Raw genomic sequence first — 14938 nt, 5'->3', positions numbered from 1 at the left:
ATAGTATTGATGCAGTAATGCAAGATATTGGATTACATATGTCAGAAAACCAACTAGTAGCCAGTTGTTGTTGCCCATGGTGGAATAATATCAAACCCACAGACTCCTGAAGCACATATGTCCCTGTTTTATGAAAAAACGGTTGATCTGAATCAAACACTAACGTTAGTTAGCCATCCTCGGCGACAATGTTATTGTGGCGCAGGAATGTCATATTTGTGTTTTAACTTTATGTTAACTGTCATTGAAGTTGATGCTTACTATTAGGTTTCAGATTCGAAGTAAGATCAATTGCCCGTTATGTTTTGTGTTTCGTTAAGGACTCAGAGTGCCCTTCCTGCGGAAGGAAATGTCGACTCCCGGAACACTTAAAACAAAGTAACTGTACTACTGTAGCCAACACTCTTATTTTCTAAGACAAGCGAAGAAACGCGTAGTTTCCACAATGGATCCGGTAAGTCTGGTTCTTTTAACAGTATAGGCCTGCTGTTGCAATATAAAATGTATAGGCCTATGTAACAGGTGTAAAATATACGTTATGTATTTCACCGAAAATCCCTCATATTTATTTTAAGGTTATTTTGGGATATATTACATTACTTTCATGAGTGAACTATTTTATTGTCATTATTTTCTAAATTGTGTTAATGCTGTGATGTCATCAACGGGAGCCATTATTTTACTCCTCAGTTTTCTCAGAGCCTGATGAGGAGAGGTATGTATGTATGTATGTGTTATGTATGCTCCGGTCTTTTCACAAATGCACAAGAAGAGACAAGCAAAAGTGACATCGTCACTGATTTACTGTTGCATTGCTGTTTATATGAATATATATTCATGTGAATGGGGATCATGTTCCGAGTGCAACTTTGCAAGGCTAGCCCAGCTACCGTTAGCTTTGTTGCGGGAGAGGGTCTCTTTCAGGTGCAGACATCTTGAGTTTTCTGGTGATTTTCTCACGGGCATTCTGCACTGTCTTTTGTCTTTTATCAGGCAAATATACTTGTATGGGAGTCCAGACGGCAGCATTAACATTGGCCTTGTATTTGCATCCATTCCTTGCAGGTATGTTGTGAAATGTGACGATTTTGTATTTCATGTTTAATGTGCCTAGTTAGCTGTCGCAAATTTTTTTTTTGCTGTCCGGTTATGTAAAAAAAGCTTTGTTGCTTCATTAGTATGCCTCAGGTATAATGGTACAATAGTACTCTCTCTAAGAAATATTTAGCACTTATTAGCAAATTATTATTGTATGGGTGTACAACATTTTTAAAACGAAATATTTTTCTGTTGATGCTTTTACTAATGAGTTTGCTCAGAGCGTGATGAGGAGAGGCAAATATACTTACTTGTATGGGAGTCCAGACGGCAGCATTAACGTTTGCCTTGTATTTGTATCCATTCCATGCAGTCATTACTAGAGACAACCGGCAGAATTGTGTCCAGAGCCTTGTCTCCCACCTACACCTTACAAGAACACAATGCAGAACGGTACCGGTGCCGAGCCGGTTACATTGGTGCCGTGATCCAGATCAACGTGGATCATTATGAATCGCCGTTGATCAACACCAGCTTGGTCACCGGGAGTTGCTATGCTATAAATAGGTTGGAAGTGAAATCTCTTAAACACACCAAAAAATAGCTAATGGTTTGTTTGGTATATCTCTTAGATTAACTGATACATTTGAAATTGTTGTTACATATATTCCATTTTATTTGTGTATTTTGATAGTGAATATGACTTCAAGTTGAAGTCGGAAGTTTACGTACACTTAGGTTGGAGTCATTAAAACTCGTCTTTCAACCACTCCACAAATTTCTTGTTAACAAACTATAGTTTTGGCAAGTCTGTTAGGACATCTACTTTGTGCATGACAAGTCATTTTTCCAACAATTGTATAGACATATTATTTCACTGTGTCACAATTCCAGTGGGTCAGAAGTTTATGCACACTAAGTTTACTGCCTTTAAACAGTTTGGAAAGTTCCAGAAAATGATGTCATGGCTTTAGAAGATTCTGTTAGGCTAATTGACATCATTTGAGTCAATTGGAGGTGTACATGTGGATGTATTTCAAGGCCTACCTTCAAACTCAGTGCCTCTTTCCTTGACATTATGGGGAAATCAAAAGAAATCAGCCAAGACCTCAGAAAAAAAATTGTAGACCTCCACCAGTCTGGTTCATCATTGGGAGCGATTTCCGAATGCCTTAAGGTACCACGTTCATCTGTACAAACAATAGTATTCAAGTATAAACACCATGGGACTACACAGCCGTCATACCGCTCAGGAAGGAGACTCGTTCTGTCTCCTAGAGATGAACGTACTTTGGTGCGAAAAGTGCAAATCAATCCCAGAACAACAGCAAAGGACCTTGTGAAGATGCTGGAGGAAACAGGTACAAAAGTATCTATATCCACAGTAAAACGAGTCCTATATCGACATAACCTGAAAGGCCGCTCAGCAAAGAAGAAGCCACTGCTCCAAAACCGCCATTAAAAAACGGGTTGCAACTGCACATGGGGACAAAGATCGTACTTTTTGGAGAAATGTCCTCTGGTCTAATGAAACAAAAACAACTGTTTGGCCATAATGACCATCATTATGTTTGGGGGAAAAGGGGGGAGGCTTGCAAGCCGAAGAACACCATCCCAACCGTGAAGCACAAGGCTGGCAGCATCATGTTGTGGGGCTGCTTTGCTGCAGGAGGGACTGGTGCACTTCTCAAAATAGATGGCATCATGATGAGGAAACTTATGTGTATATATTGAAGCAACATCTCAAGACATCAGTCAGGATGTTAAAGCTTGGTTTTCAAATGGGTCTTCCAAATGGACAATGACCCCAAGTATACTTCCAAAGTTGTGGCAAAATGGCTTAAGGACAACAAAGTCAAGGTATTGGGAGTGGCCATCACAAAGCCTTGACCTCAATCCTATAGAAAATGTGTGGGCAGAACTGAAAAAGCATGTGTGAGCAAGGAGGCCTACAAACCTGACTCAGTTACACCAGCTCTGTCAGGAGGATTGGGCCAAAATTCATCCAACTTATTGTGGGAAGCTTGTGGAAGGCTACCCAAAATGTTTGGCCCAAGTTAAACAATTTAAAGGCAATTCTACCAAATACTAATTGAGTGTACGTGAACTTCTGACACACTGGAAATGTGATGAAAGAAAAAAGCTGAAATAAATAATTCTCTACCATTATTCTGACATTTCACATTCTTAAAATAAAGTGGTGATCCTAACTGACCAAAGACAGGGATTTTTTTACTAGGATTAAATGTCAGGAAATGTGAAACTTGAGTTTAAATGTATTTTGCTAAGGTGTATGTAAACTTCCGACTTCAACTGTATATTGTTGAAAAAGGAGACCGTGTTTTCAGTGATGAGCTTCAACTGGGTCTTGGGAGAGGGATGTTTTTCAGGTAGTTGCCTCAGACCCCAGCTAGAACTATAGCTAGAACTATGTCGATTCACCACATTTTTGCTCTACTCGGGTGCCTAACGACACACCCTCGGCTCCTTTCATTATGCTTAGTGACACTCAGATAGTTCAGAGGTGGCCAGCCCTGACTTGGGAAATCTTACCACACAACTTGCCCATCAGATAGGACAGTCTATATCAGCTCAAATTAGGAAGGAAGGTGAGAGGAAGGAGGATAGAGGCACACATTCACAGAGCTCCAGTGCAGGACAGACATTCACTGACACACCCTCCCTTCATGTATCTGGTATGAAGTTCGTGCAGTCTGACGTGAGAGAGACTCCATGTTTCAGAGGGGAGGGGTCTGACAAGTACTCAGTACATGAATGGGAGGAGCTTATGGACGCTTACCTGAGAAAGAGGGGCGTGTCGGTCATAGAACAGTCACAGGAGATCATGACCAAGCTTCTGCGGAGAGGTAGAGACATTGTAAAGATAAAACTCCGCAGCAATACATCTCTGAAACCTCACGAGAACCCCAAAGTGATAGATATACTGAAATAACTTTTCAGTGAGTCGACATATTCAACCATGCCTCTTGCCGATTTTCTTTTTATAACACTTTGCCAGTACTAGGAGAAAACGTCATGGAGTACTGGATCCGGTTGAACAAGGCAATAGATGTGGCCGAGGAGTGTTTGAGGAGGCAGGGTCGGCACATCGAGTACTTCAGCCGAGAGGTAACGAGATGATGTTTGTGAAACACTGCCCAGATCCTTCTCTTTCTTCAGTTTTCAAGTTCAAAACAGCTGATAGGTGGACGGCAGCTGAGATACAAAAATACTTTTCTCACTGGCATTCTGCACTGTCTTTTATCAGGCAAATATAGTTGTATGGGAGTCCAGACGGTAGCATTAACTTTAGCCTTGTATCTGTTCCATGCAGGTATGTTGTGAAATGGGACGATATTGTATTTCATGTTTAATGTGCCTAGTTAGCTGTCGTTCATTTTGCTACCTGTCCGGTCATGTCAAAAATGGCATTGTTGCTTCATTTGTATGCCTCAAGTATAATGGTACAATAGTACACTAAGAAATATGTATCACTTATTAGCAAATTATTATTGTATTGGTGTACAACATTTATCAAATGAAATGTGAGTCTTTTGTACAAGTTCATATTTTCAATATATTTTTTTGTTTATGCTTTTACTAATGAGTTTGCTCAGAGCGTGATGAGGAGAGGCAAATATACTTGTATGGGAGTCCAGACAGCAGCACCAACCTTAGTCTTGTATTTGTATCTATTCCATGCAGTCATTAAAAGAGAGACAACCGGCAGAATTGTGTCCAGAGCCTTGTCTTCCACCTACACCTTACAAGAACACAATGCAGAACGGTACCGGTACAGAACCGGTTCCAACTAGTTTTCATAGTCTTTGATCCACCACATCCCTGTTAATGGCTGGACAAAGAAAACATGACGGTTAAACTGGTTGGGATTTTTCTTCCAACCGCAAAGTAACTCACTACTTTATTAAGTGTAGGAATCTGTGTCTCTTACTTAATTATCTCTCATTCCTCGTAAAGTGTGTACTTATTCACCTCCACTGATTTGAAAGTCAGATTATCCATTACATGACCAGACACTAACGATGAAAATACGTCTTCTGTCAGGTTTATCAGCGGTAGGCAAACCAACATTATGGTGCATTAAGCCATCTCCTGTGCTGGAGTGTGGGCCAGCGACAGGGATTGAGGAACTAAATCCTATCTGCCCTGTTTCTCTTAAAAAATAAAAATATTTGTGACTGTATCTAACAATGTTCTACTCAGTATGCTGATCAAACTCAATTCCTGTACCCCTTTCTCCCTCATACTGGATCAGTCTCTCTTTCCCTATCATACTGCCCACACTGTATCTAACAATGTTCTACTCAGTATGCTGATCAAACTCAATTCCTGTACCCCTTTCTCCCTCATACTGGATCAGTCTCTCTTTCCCTATCATACTGCCCACACTGTATCTAACAATGTTCTACTCAGTATGCTGATCAAACTCAATTCCTGTACCCCTTTCTCCCTCATACTGGATCAGTCTCTCTTTCCCTATCATACTGCCCACACTGTATCTAACAATGTTCTACTCAGTATGCTGATCAAACTCAATTCCTGTACCCCTTTCTCCCTCATACTGGATCAGTCTCTGTTTCCCTATCATACTGCCCACACTGTATCAGTACATTCTCCACTGTCTCTGTTTCCCTATCATACTGCCCACACTGTATCAGTACATTCTCCACTGTCTCTGTTTCCCTATCATACTGCCCACACTGTATCAGTACATTCTCTACTGTCTCTGTTTCCCTATCATACTGCCCACACTGTATCAGTACATTCTCCACTGTCTCTGTTTCCCTATCATACTGCCCACACTGTATCAGTACATTCTCCACTGTCTCTGTTTCCCTATCATACTGCCCACACTGTATCAGTACATTCTCCACTGTCTCTGTTTCCCTATCATACTGCCCACACTGTATCAGTACATTCTCCACTGTCTCTGTTTCCCTATCATACTGCCCACACTGTATCAGTACATTCTCCACTGTCTCTGTTTCCCTATCATACTGCCCACACTGTATCAGTACATTCTCCACTGTCTCTGTTTCCCTATCATACTGCCCACACTATATCAGTACATTCTCCACTGTCTCTGTTTCCCTATCATACTGCCCACACTGTATCAGTACATTCTCCACTGTCTCTGTTTCCCTATCATACTGCCCACACTGTATCAGTACATTCTCCACTGTCTCTGTTTCCCTACCATACTGCCCACACTGTATCAGTACATTCTCCACTGTCTCTGTTTCCCTATCATACTGCCCACACTGTATCAGTACATTCTCTACTGTCTCTGTTTCCCTATCATACTGCCCACACTGTATCAGTACATTCTCCACTGTCTCTGTTTCCCTATCATACTGCCCACACTGTATCAGTACATTCTCCACTGTCTCTGTTTCCCTATCATACTGCCCACACTGTATCAGTACATTCTCCACTGTCTCTGTTTCCTGACAGTAATCACATCTTCCTGTTTAATGATTTCCTATCACATGTAATCACTTATTCAGCTGTCTGTGTCCTACTCAGCCTTGTAAGGAAAGCCTCCTCTATTCTGTCCATTACTACCATCCTCCCCTACTTTACTCTGTACCTGGAATACGGGTGGCAGGTAGCCTAGTGGTTTAGAGCATTGGGCCAGTAACCTGAGCCGACTAGGTGAAAAATCTGTCAATGTACCTTTGAGCAACTTAACCCGAATTGCTCCTGTAAGACGCTCTAGATAAGAGTTTCTGCTAAATGACTAAAATGTAATTAATGAATCGATGCCTTCCCTTATTGTCACTGTTCCACTGCTCCTGCTAACTCTGCAACCACCACTGCCCATATCATTCCCTTAGCCTCTGCTTTGCTCATTGGCACCTCCACTTCCTGTCTCCTAAGGGCCTGTTTAGCTAGCACATCTACTTCCTCATTCCCTTCCACCCCCACATGGGCCGGGACCCAAGAAAAGCTTATGAGGACACCTATCTGTCTCACTCGGGCATGAATTTGAATTCCTTCATATAGCAGGCCTTGTCTGCTATGTGAGCTAAATGATTGCAGACTCATCAACACAGCACATGAGTCAGAACATATAACTATGCTTGACTTCCTCCAACCACTGCAAGGCCAACAGTACGACCATCAGCTCAGCCAGGTGGTCTGTAATACGTCTCCTGACAGCCACCTCACTTTCCTGTTCAACAAAGGCTGGTCCAGTCTGACCTGTCCTTGGGTCTTTCATCTGTATTTATGGGCAAAAAATACTGATTTACAGTTTCTAGTTGCCTTTTAAAGAACTGTCATGGATAAATCCCCTCCCTGTCTTTCTGTACTCTCTCCAACACGTGTAAATCAACTACTGGAGGTGGCAGTAGCCATGGTGGACTCACAGCTATAGGTACCGTGGGGCTTAAGTCCCTGCCATACAATCCCATCTGCCTCGCCTGGTTCTCACCCAAAGCTATTATTCTGTCCACGTTCATTCTCCTAACTTTTCTGTAGCATCTCTTGTGGGGTGAGACATATCATGTTCCTATAAATTAGCCCAATAATTAATTCCCAGCGATTGCCTTCTAATATGTAATGGCAATGAAAATGCATTTCTTAAATGTTAAGGCAGTCGTTACCACAGCCACAAAGTCAAAAATGTATGTCGTGGAAGTTCATGGAAACAAACATTCGCTTTTTTATTTTAAGGTTAGGGTGAGTCATAAGGTTAACAGTGTGGTTAGGTTTAAGATGACATTTTAAGTAGATACATTTTTGAAATAGTCGTGGTTCATGACTTTGTGGCTGTGGTAACTAATGTCAACCTGGCAATACTGTTGTTTTTTTCTCCAAGTTGCTGGCATGTCACGCGTCCTACTTTTATCAGTACACACGTAACAACCTAATAATTACGAAATGTATATTCAATCATTTGCGTCACAAGTCGCCTCTTCCTCTGTTTTGAAAGGTAATGACTGGTATAATAAATCTGGTGGAAACTAGCCCATTCCTCCACCAACCCAATACTATTAGATTAGTGGGAAGTAGTTAACAATTGAACATTTGAGGAAAAAAGAGATTCTAGGGATTCCCAAATAGACTAAATAGACTATGTTTAATATTTCTTGCCGCCAACAGGACAAATCTAGCCCGTTCCCCTCTACTCTCCCGTAGTCCCCAGGTCAAACATCTCCTGGTTCCGCTTACTGCTGGTTCTGGTCGACTGCAGGAAAACACTGGGGCAGAGTGGAACTGAGAGAGGAGAAGAAGATAAGGAAGATGGAGATTTGATTTCATTTAGAACCATGGTGTGTAGATTAGACTACAGTCTGCTTCTGAAACGATAGCGGAGGTGCATAAAGATGGCGGCCTGCATTACTTACCACAAATTACTCCTTTTGCTGAGTTCGCTGTATTCTACATTGCTCTCCTGTGTCTACGCGTCATCAGGGATGTGTTCGTTCCGCCAATTCTGTTAAAATGTTTCTTGAACAGACGCAAACGAAAATAAATTGGGATGAACATACCTGAAATTGTTGGCAAATGTTGGACTAAGTATTACACCCTATAGATAATTAGCAGGCAGCGCGTGTTAACTGTCCTGTTGCGTAATAATCACATTTTGTAACAGTGAGTGCATTCTGACATCACGTGCATAAAACTCACGCTGGTGGCGACCGTTAGATATATTTTAAATGTTTCATTCCACTCATTTTTAAAAGTGTAACTTGGTCCAAAAATATTTTTCACCTAATTTTAACATTCTGTCAACTTAAGAAAACATGTTTTTTATTAAGACATTGAATTAAAATATTCCTATACTATGTGCCAAATAAAGTAACAGGGTTGACAGTAACAGGGGACTACTAAAAACAACAAAACAAAGGTTACGTATGTTACCATGGTTATGTACGCTATATGGATATGTCCAATATATTGGTATCACTCCGCGGCGGAGGGATACATCAAAGGTGAGGACTTACAGATTCACTCCCCTGTACACCTGTGTCATGACTGGGGTCCGCCCCAATATATAGAACCCATGGCCGCGACACACGTTCTCTACATAATTTTTGAGGAGCCTCTAGCACCGTAGAGGAATGGCGTGATCCATATAGCTCCCATGACCGCGGTTACATACGTTACCTTCATTATGTTTCACTATATTGGATCACTCCAATATACTGGTATACCCGTACCAGATTTAGTCGGTGCTAGAGGGACCCTGCCAGCCAACGGCGAAGTCCCAGCGCGGGAACGAGACGCAGGGGCCGTCAATGTGGAAGGTGGGTTCCGGCACAGTCCCCGGAAGGGGATGCGATGCCCAGGACCACTGAACCAACTGCAGAGAGCGGTGCCACATTTACCCGATAGTACCTAGCAAAGGTGCAAGAGGAAGCCCAGCTGGCTGCAGCAACGATATCAGCGAGCGGCCCTCCTCTCAGTAGAGCCCAGGATGCAGCCACACCTCTTATTGAATATGCCACCACAGATCCCAGCACTGGCCTTCCAGCCAGGCGGTATGCTGTCGTAATCGTGTCCACGATCCAGTGAGAGAGCCTCTGCTTTGATAACCCAGTCCCCAGGACTCTCACCATAGCAGAAAAAGAGCTGGTCTGTTGTTCTCACTGCCCGTGTCCGCTCCACATAGACAGCCAGAGCCCGTGCAGGGCACAGCATGCCGGAGGGAGCGCCAGGCTCTTCCGCCGCTCCCGGGGGGTCGTAAGCAGACAGGATAAAAGGGATGTTGACATAACTGTCTGACAGACAGAGGAATGAAGAGTTGGGGCGAAGAGATATACTCCTCCTACCGGGGTCCATCCGGTAGCACTCAGAACATACTGAAAGAGCATGGAGCTCACCCACCCTCTTCATGGAAGTTATTGCTACCACGAAAGCCACCTTCGTAGAGATGTGTTTCAGGGAGGCAGACTCCAACGGTTCGAAAGGCGGCTTTGCCAAAGCTGCCAAGACCACATCCAGATCCCAGCTCGCCATTGAGCGCGTCCTAGCTGGACGCAGGCGACGAACCCCCTTCATAAACCTGGAGACCAAGGGATGGCGCCCCACTGGCCTGTCTATCCACCACACATGGCAGGCAGATATAGAGGCCAAATACCCTCTCAGTGTAGAGGCTGCTAAGCCCTCATCCAAGCGAGGCTGCAAGTATTGGAGGACATACTGCACCCCGCGTGATCTCAGTAACATAGTCGCATTGGTAAGGCGGTCAAGAGAGCAGAGGTACCCATATGTGGCTTACAAGTCCGCATCAAAGATCCTGGGGGTCCCGGCATCAGTCGCGGGTTCCGCTCTATAATCTCCTGGTCCGGGAGGACCATGGCAGCTATCATTGTGTGGTACTCCCAGAGGCAGAGGGACAGTACGCCTGCAACAACTCCATGGTCCAGTCTCTGCTGTGAGTCAGAGAGCCCCCTGGAGAGACCCCGCTCTCCTGCAAGGCCTCGCGGAACTCAGCAGAGATGGGGACAGATGGAAAGTCATCACTGGCCACCAGTTTGATGTCCAGTGCAGTGGCTACCTGAGTGAATAGGCTTCGTGATGAAGCCCTGCTGAAGGCAGGGCATGCACCCTCTGTTCAAGGTGGCCCCAGTGGTCCGACTCCTGCCCCCATCCAGGCTTGGCAGCAGATGGGCACTGCCTGCGGTGGCTCCGGCCACACTTCCTGGGAGGGTTACTGGACCCAGTAGAGGGACTAACAGCTCGCTGGCACACCACTCCTGAGGGAGCTCGTCCCCAGCCTGAGCCCGAGCCTGGCCGACGCACCCGTGCATGGCCTCCAATCGCGCCAGGCGTAGGCGTTCTGAGAACACCACACAAAACAGGCACCCAGTAGGGTGCTCCACCGCCCTCTCCTTGTGGCTCAAACCCAGGTAGTGCATACACTAGTGCTCCTACAATGAGTGTGTTTACATGCACACTTATCATTTGACATGAAACTAGTTGTGGCATTTGGCCGAGTATGGCAGTATGGTCACCTAAACACCTTACTCTGCTTATCTTAATTGGCTTAAGTTGACAATCGAAGTGACGCTGTTAAAAACACCTGGTTTTCTGAGCAATTTTTTAAATATATTAGGACACGTAAAGGCCTTCAGATTCATAGAGGCATATTTAATCTGCACATGTTCTAGCACAAGCAGTGCAAGCTTCCTCCTATTGCTCGAGTGCAGTAAGTTCAGGGAAACTGAAAGTATGCATCTTAGAAATAGTTTTCACATACAAACTTAATATGTCCAAAATCGGATTCAAATATGGTAATCAAAAATAACATGGACGCTGTGGTAGTATGTTTATTTTGATAGGCAAATGTATGCATTTATCAATGTCCCATCAGTTAACCTGCTATTCATTAGCTTTGTTTCACAGCGGTCAACTCTACCCGTAGCTCTCTCAGTGGGAGGGGCTTATCATAAGGGGAAGCCTCAACAACAACATGATGCTGACAAGTCGTCTCTCCAGAAGAGTCTCTCCAGATCAGAACGTCTCAATGAACACCAGCAAAGACTTATAGGAAGAAACCTCACCACCGCTGCTCTGACTGTGGGAAGAGTTTTTGCTAAACAGAGAAAATTGGTCATTTACCAGCGGATTCATGCTAGAGGGAAGCCTTATAGTTGTGATAAGTGTGGGAAGAGTTTTGCTTGAGATTTCACCGTGACCAAACACCGACTTATACACACAGGAGAGAGGCCTTATAGCTGTAATCAGTGTGGGAAGAGCTTCAATCAATCAGCAGCCCTGAGCACACACCAACGCCTACACACTGGAGAGAGACAGGAGTAAGGTGTATGTGGAAAGAGCTTTGCTCAATCGGGGTCACTGAAAAAACACCAGAAAGCACAAACATGTTTTCTTTCATCCCTCCTCTTAGGCACCAGTTCAAGATATCTAAATAAAGTTTGAACAGAAAACATATTGTAAAGAGTTATTATCTCCCATTCTCTAAGTCTGATTACCATGGTAACCTGTGTTGATAATATGCAGCTCTGGAACCATGTATCAATCTTCTTGGAGTAGGAGTGGTGTGTGTGTGTGGTGGGGTGGGGGGTTCAGAGCTGTATCTTACTTCAATAACTCCTATTATCTATTAATGAATTGTTTCAACAATACAAGGTGTGTATTCATGTATTCAATAGATCAATAAATACATTCCATTATCTGCTCAATAACGTCTGCTTATGACATTGATTATATGTTTTTAAAAATCTAATAATCAATTTTTAAAAGGACCATAGTCCTCTTGTATAATTAGTTTGCTCCTAAAAGATGTTCACATATTTATTTTAAAACCTTTCACCAGGTTTTAGTGTAGCTGATGGGACACATAGAAGTACAGAAGACATAGGACTATTAGTGTCGTCAAATTAAGTTGTTGAATTTATTTTAAAGGATTTAATTTGTGATATCTTTGAACTTTCCTTATTGTGTATTAAGTGTGCTCCAGAGAGATGTTCACACATTTGATTGTGAATCGAATGATGTGTTGGTTGTTAGGAAGAGGCATCATGGGGGCAGGAAGTCAGCTCTGCCCATCAGTACCTGTAGGTCATGTCAAACACAGACCTCACACTCTTCTGTTTCCTCACAGCCAGTAAGTTCTCCTACCAAACCTCTCTCTCTTCACACTGGAAATACACTTGATAATATCTTATACCTCACCATTCAACTTTTTATTGGTGATTTGTTATGTGGAACGAATGCTTGCATGTAAATGTCATTGTAAAACATACATACGAATGTGGTTTCATGTTTTCTTTTACGTTGCTGATTGGATATACATTTTTTTTTAAATATATATTTTTTTCAAAGTTTAGTTGAATTCTGTAGAAAAGACCAGGATATGTTGTTGTCCTGGGCACCAATACTCAATGTTATAGTCCTGGTCCTGAGAATAGAGACCAGGATATGTTGTTACCCTGTGTCCCAATACTCAGTGTTATAGTCCTGGTCCTGAGAATAGAGACCAGGATATGTTGTTGGCCTGGGTCCCAATACTCAGTGTTATAGTCCTGGTCCTGAGAATAGAGACCAGGATATGTTGTTACCCTGTGTCCCAATACTCAGTGTTATAGTCCTGGTCCTGAGAATAGAGACCAGGATATGTTGTTACCCTGTGTCCCAATACTCAGTGTTATAGTCCTGGTCCTGAGAATAGAGACCAGGATATGTTGTTACCCTGTGTCCCAATACTCAGTGTTATAGTCCTGGTCCTGAGAATAGAGACCAGGATATGTTGTTACCCTGTGTCCCAATACTCAATGTTGTAGTCCTGGTCCTGAGAATAGAGACCAGGATATGTTGTTGGCCTGGGCCCCAATACTCAGTGTTATAGTCCTGGTCCTGAGAATAGAGACCAGGATATGTTGTTGTCCTGGGTCCCAATACTCAGTGTTGTAGTCCTGGTCCTGAGAATAGAGACCAGGATATGTTGTTACCCTGTGTCCCAATACTCAGTGTTATAGTCCTGGTCCTGAGAATAGAGACCAGGATATGTTGTTGTCCTGGGCACCAATACTCAGTGTTATAGTCCTGGTCCTGAGAATAGAGACCAGGATATGTTGTTACCCTGTGTCCCAATACTCAGTGTTATAGTCCTGGTCCTGAGAATAGAGACCAGGATATGTTGTTACCCTGTGTCCCAATACTCAGTGTTATAGTCCTGGTCCTGAGAATAGAGACCAGGATATGTTGTTACCCTGTGTCCCAATACTCAGTGTTATAGTCCTGGTCCTGAGAATAGAGACCAGGATATGTTGTTACCCTGTGTCCCAATACTCAATGTTGTAGTCCTGGTCCTGAGAATAGAGACCAGGATATGTTGTTGGCCTGGGCCCCAATACTCAGTGTTATAGTCCTGGTCCTGAGAATAGAGACCAGGATATGTTGTTGTCCTGGGTCCCAATACTCAGTGTTATAGTCCTGGTCCTGAGAATAGAGACCAGGATATGTTGTTGGCCTGGGTCCCAATACTCAGTGTTATAGTCCTGGTCCTGAGAATAGAGACCAGGATATGTTGTTGGCCTGGGTCCCAATACTCAGTGTTATAGTCATGGTCCTGAGAATAGAGACCAGGATATGTTGTTGGCCTGGGTCCCAATACTCAGTGTTATAGTCCTGGTCCTGAGAATAGAGACCAGGATATATTGTTGTCCTGGGCCCCAATACTCAGTGTTATAGTCCTGGTCATGAGAATAGAGACCAGGATATGTTGTTGGCCTGGGCCCCAATACTCAGTGTTATAGTCCTGGTCCTGAGAATAGAGACCAGGATATGTTGTTGGCCTGGGCCCCAATACTCAGTGTTGTAGTCCTGGTCCTGAGAATAGAGACCAGGATATGTTGTTAGCCTGGGTCCCAATACTCAGTGTTATAGTCCTGGTCCTGAGAATAAAACAGGTTTAAAACAACAACAGAGAAACACGTGTCTTACAGTGCTACACATCTGTTATTTAGAGACTTTTTCCTGCTTAATTGAAGTATCAGGTGTAGTTTTTCATCAGTTATAAAGTGTGTTTGTTGTCTCTCTTTATGTTTCTAGGCTGCAGGGAGGGAGATGCAACAACAGCCTTGAGAACATCTGGACTCAAATAGAACTCTGTTCCAAGTTGCTGTCAGGTAAAAGTAGACGATAGTAGACAACAGGATACTTTTGGAAAGGGGTGTTGTTGAACATTTTCTTGACTTTACTCAATCTGTATAGTTTTGGTAAAATCTTATCGAGGAACTTTCTGAAGTAAGATTAGCCTGGGGCAGCAGGTAGCCTAGTGGTTAGACCGTTGGGCCAGTAACCGAAAGGTTGCTAAATCGAATCCCCGAGCCGACAAGGTAAACAACTTTAGTTCTGCCCTTGAACAAGGCAGTTATCCCACTGTTCCTCTGCCGTCATTGTA

At 43.4% G+C, this 14938-nt stretch overlaps 1 long non-coding RNA gene across 2 annotated transcripts; it reads left to right on the top strand.

The window, feature by feature from the left end:
* Positions 1 to 327: 327 nt before the first annotated feature.
* On the top strand, positions 328 to 4767 carry LOC118940340 (uncharacterized). 2 transcript variants are annotated; one of them, XR_005036857.2, is made up of 3 exons: positions 328 to 454; positions 994 to 1065; positions 1412 to 4767. It is a non-coding gene; the product is annotated as an uncharacterized LOC118940340 (long non-coding RNA). The 2 variants fall into 2 exon arrangements; XR_016485708.1 differs by lacking the exon at positions 328 to 454 and adding an exon at positions 661 to 715.
* Positions 4768 to 14938: the final 10171 nt, after the last annotated feature.

The sequence above is a fragment of the Oncorhynchus mykiss genome, chromosome 13 (genome assembly GCF_057628025.1).
Source record: "Oncorhynchus mykiss isolate SJ-2025 chromosome 13, ASM5762802v1, whole genome shotgun sequence".
Lineage (NCBI taxonomy): Eukaryota > Metazoa > Chordata > Actinopteri > Salmoniformes > Salmonidae > Oncorhynchus > Oncorhynchus mykiss.
The sequence above is the reverse complement of the archived record's forward strand: the minus strand, read 5'-3'. Positions and strand labels throughout refer to the sequence as shown.